Raw genomic sequence first — 4,813 nt, 5'->3', positions numbered from 1 at the left:
GTGGTTTGCGTCTTTTCTATACATTACTATATATTTTGTATGTTTTAGTAGACGCAGAGGTATAGACACGAATATAGATAGATATAGCTATAACCACCTCATTACTTAATCTCGCTCAACTCAGATTTTTCATCTGTAAAGGATTGGCTCTAAAGATCAGGTAGGACAACAGGTCATACTTTAGTCCAGTATCTGGCACACACCATACACATTCAGGGCACGGTGATGGTCCAGCTGCTAATATTATCCATGAAGGTCCTATTGTCATCTTTGTGTTCTGAGGAAGGGCGTCTCTTCAGTGTTCTTTGTTTAACTTAGCACCTAGAACTGAAAACAGCCTGCTGGAAGCAGTGTCACCAGGACAGAGCAGAGTGATCTTCGGGTCCACTGGGCTTTTCGCACAAGAACGGCCGCCAAACTAAGTACGGCGCCCTGTTCGGCGTTGACAAACTGAACTTCTGAGCTTGTGGAAAATTTGATTCTGGTCTGGGTTCTGAGATTTCCGTTTCTTACTTGCCCTCAACCCCACGTGCTTCATCCCAGGGCCCAAAAAATGTTTTTCCCAGGGGAAAACATTTGGAGGAAAGGGAGGGAGGTAGAGAAGGAAGGAAGTGAGGAAGAAGGAACGTGTGGGGCTGAGGGCAAGTGCTGGCTGAAATCTCTGGTGAGACCACGTCTTCATTTTCTGCAAAGTCAGCTGCCTTGTTTACCTCTCACCTGGTCTCAGCACACTGGCCCCTTCCCAACTGCGGGCATAAGGAGAGCAGAACTGAATAACAAATAGGAACCTGCCAAATCCCCAGAGGCCTGGGGCACATCACATCCAGCTTGGTGTTTCAAAATACCAATGATTGGGGTATTGTTTTGTTTTTTATTTTTTGGTGAACAGAAGTCACAAAAGCTTGTAGGAATGTAGGAAATTTCAAAAATACAGTAAGAACATAAAACTCAAAAATAATCTTACCTGCAGAGAAAATCGCCGTTACCATTTACGGTATTTTCTTGGGGTGCCTGGGTGGCTCAGTCGGTTAAGTGTCAGACATGGGCTCAGGTCATGATCTCACGGTTTGTGAGTTCGGGCCCCGCATGGGGCTCTGCACTGACAGCTCAGGGTCTGGAACCTGCTTCAGATTCTGTGTCTCATTCTCTCTCTGCCCCTCTCCCACTTGTGCTCTGTCTCTCTCAGTCTCTCAAAAGTAAATAAATGTAAAAAGAAAAATTTACGGTATTTCCACATAGTCTTGTAGATAATAGGGATCATATTCTGTATTCAATATGTGGGTTTTACATCTTTATTTTCTTAAAATGTTTTTTGATGTTTATTTATTTTTGAGATAGAGAGATAGAGAGCAAGCAGGGGAGGGGCACAGAGAGGGAAACAGAATCCCAAGCAGGCTGCATGCTGTCAGTGCAGAGCCTGATGCGGGGCTCGAACCCACGAACCACGAGATCATGCCCTGAGCTGAAATCAAGAGTTAGACGCTTAACTGACTGAGCCACCCAGGTGCCCCACTTTTATTTCCTTTTAATTCACATCATGAGCACTTTTCAGCCATAAAAATTATCTGAAAACATTATTTTTAATAGCTGCCTAATATTCTCATTTAAAGATATACCATAATTTATTATGGAACATTGGGTTCAGCTCTGGCCTTGATTGCTAGCTAGCACATACTCTTTTTTTTTTTTTTAATTTGCATCCAAATTAGTTAGCATATAGTGCAATAATGATTTCAGGAGTAGATTCCTTAGTGCCCCTTACCCATTTAGCCCATCCCCCCTCCCGCAACCCCTCCAGTAAGCCTCTGTTTATTCTCCATATTTAAGAGTCTCTTATGTTTCATCCCCCTCCCTGCTTTTATATTCTTTTTGCTTCCCTTCTCTATGTTCATCTGTTTTGTCTCTTAAGGTCCTCATATGAGTGAAGTCATATGATATTTGTCTTTCTCTGACTAATTTCACTTAGCTTAATACCCTCCAGTTCCATCCACGTAGTTGCAAATGGCAAGATTTCATTCTTTTTGATTGCCGAGTAATACTCCATTGTATACACACACCACATCTTCTTTATCCATTCATCCATCGATGGACATTTGGGCTCTTTCCATACTTTGGCTATTGTTGATAGTGCTGCTATAAACATGGGGGTGCCTGTGTCCCTTCGAAACAGCACACCTGTATCCCTTGGATAAGTCCCTAGTAATGCAATCTCTGGGTCATAGGGTAGTTCTATTTTTAGTTTTCTGAGGAACCTGCATACTGTTTTCCAGAGTGGCTGCACCAGCTTGCATTCCCACCAGCAGTGCAAAAGGGTTCCTCTCTCTCCACATCCTCGCCGACATCTGTTGTTGCCTGAGTTGTTAATGTTAGCCATTCTGACAGGTGTAAGGGGGTATCTCATGGTGGTTTTGATTTGTATTTCCCTGATGATGGATGACGTTGAGCATCCTTTCATGTGTCAGTTGGCCATCTGGATGTCTTCTTTGGAGAGTGTCTATTCATGTCTTTTAGCACATACTCTTTTACCATGTCTACTTCTACTTGAATGAGTCACCATCACGTCTCTCAGGGTGCAGCTGCTGTCCAGGCAAACATTCCCTCAAGGAGAAGGAACTCAGGGGACAAATGGAAAGGAGAGAAAGAGCATCTTAGCACAAAGAGGGAAAGTTCCCCACCGTTTAGTGACTTCCCGTCTCTGCCTTGTGTCTGTGGAAGATAACATTTGGCCCAGACCGAGGTACAGGATCGATTGATCTGGCTCGGCACTACAGGTAACCTTGGCTCCTACAAGCCCCCAGCATGCCCTCCGGCTGAGCAAGGGGGATCAAGCTTCCCCTAAGTGATGACTGCAAATTGGCCGTGGATCTGGCGATGGGCCCCTTGTTGACTTCAGAATGTAAAACTCTTACAAGGATAAATAAGTCAGTGCCATATCGTTACCTGATTTACAGTTGCCCGTTTCCCCAGAGCAGTAGGGAGCACTTCCTCTGAGGCACAATCGTGTAAAAACCCGAAGTGCATGTGAACCTCACCTGGTTAAGTCATTAGGTAACATGCCAGCCCCTCCTGCTCTCATGGCCCCTGGGTGATGGTGTCCGGAGTCCGGGTGAGAAGTGAGGTTTATAGCTCTGGGAGGAATTCAGGCGTCCTCGTCGGAGAGATGACAGATGTGGCTGGCCAAGCCACCTGCGGGCCTAGTGAATGTGCATTTTTCTCACACATGTTCTGTCTGCAAAGCATTGGACAATGCTGGGTTTTCTGTGGGACGCAGATATTACTTACCTCCATGGTAAAAGCAGAGATGAGACTTGTCGGAGCATAGGGCAGCATTCTGTGGGCGGTGGGGTAATGTGAAATAAAAAGGAACATGAAATGCAAATGAGAAGAAACGCAAATGGACAGCAAATCTGAAAAATATTTAACCTCACCAGGAATCAATGAAATGCAATTAAAACTAAACTATCATGTTTTACCTATAAAATTGAGAAAAATTATTGTAATAGAAAATTACTAGTGTGGGCAGAGAAGACACTCTCATAAATTGTTGGCAGCAGCATAAATTTGTATTTGATAATTGGATTCAAAAACGAGCATCTGGAAGTCAACCCATTTGGTGGGTTATTCAACCTCTTGTCACCTACCTTAAGGAAGGTATCAGAGATGCCCATAAGGGTTTAGGCGTAAGCACATTCACGCAGTGTTACTTGCAATGGCAAAATATCAGAAACAGCTTATATGTCCCAAAATAGAGAATTAGTTAAAAGAGTCATAATAATTGCATGTGATGGTATCCCTAATACATATGTATGTGTATGTATACATCTACGTATATGTATAGGAGATGTATGTATAACATATATATCATACATATACCGACAGAGATACAAAGAGACTGGCAGATAGAAAGACAGAGATGGGGGTGGGGGGGCACCTGAATGGCTCAGTTGGTTTAGCGTCTGACTTCAGCGCAGGTCATGATCTCCCAGTTCGTGGGTTGGGGCCCCACGTCGGGCTCTGTGCTGACAGCTCAGAGCCTGGAACCTGCTTCAGATTCTGTGTCTCCCTCTCTCCCTGCCCCTCCCCCACTCACACTCTGACTCTCTCTCTCTCTCTCTCAAAGATAAACATTTAAAAAATTTTAAAAATAATTAAAAAGAAAAAAAGAAAGATGGAGAAGAACAGAAAACAGACAGATGAGAAAGAACCAAGTACACCCAAATGTTAGCAATAGCCTGAAGTCTTTCTGGCCACTTGGTGGCAGTTTGGAAAATGTTTCTTATTAGCTTCATCCAACCTATCTCAGCTTAAGAACAAGCCCAGAATAAATGGATGGGGCTTTGACATTTTGTTTAAAATGATGAACCAGGCTGGATCTCAATGACTTGTGAATTACTTGTACATTGATGTATATTTATTGATCATAAATCAGGATTTCAGACATGGTCAGGGTCTGAGATTTTCTTAGTGGGAGGGTGGGGATCTCCCTCCCCTAAAGTGCCATTAACATCACAAAGGGGAAGGGCAGCGTGTTGTCAGTGTTTCAATAGTCCAATAGAAACCCTGTGTTCTTGTAAGGAGACTAGAGGTGAACCCAAACCTGGACTATCTTTGGCCTTATCTGAAATTACATCAGCTCTGTTAGGCAGGTTGTCAGATCAGCAGCTCAGTAGCTGGTTAGATATGTCCTTGACTAATAAGAGAACTGGAAGATGAATTAAATGATACTGAGCCAACAACATTTGCTTAGTAGCTTGGTAGGCAGAAATCTTCCAAAACAATGGGTCTCTTAAGAAAAAGTAATAAAGAGCGTTGT

The sequence above is a fragment of the Panthera tigris genome, chromosome D2 (genome assembly GCF_018350195.1).
Source record: "Panthera tigris isolate Pti1 chromosome D2, P.tigris_Pti1_mat1.1, whole genome shotgun sequence".
NCBI classification, from domain to species: Eukaryota; Metazoa; Chordata; class Mammalia; order Carnivora; family Felidae; genus Panthera; species Panthera tigris.
Note: the sequence above shows the minus strand (reverse complement) of the source record.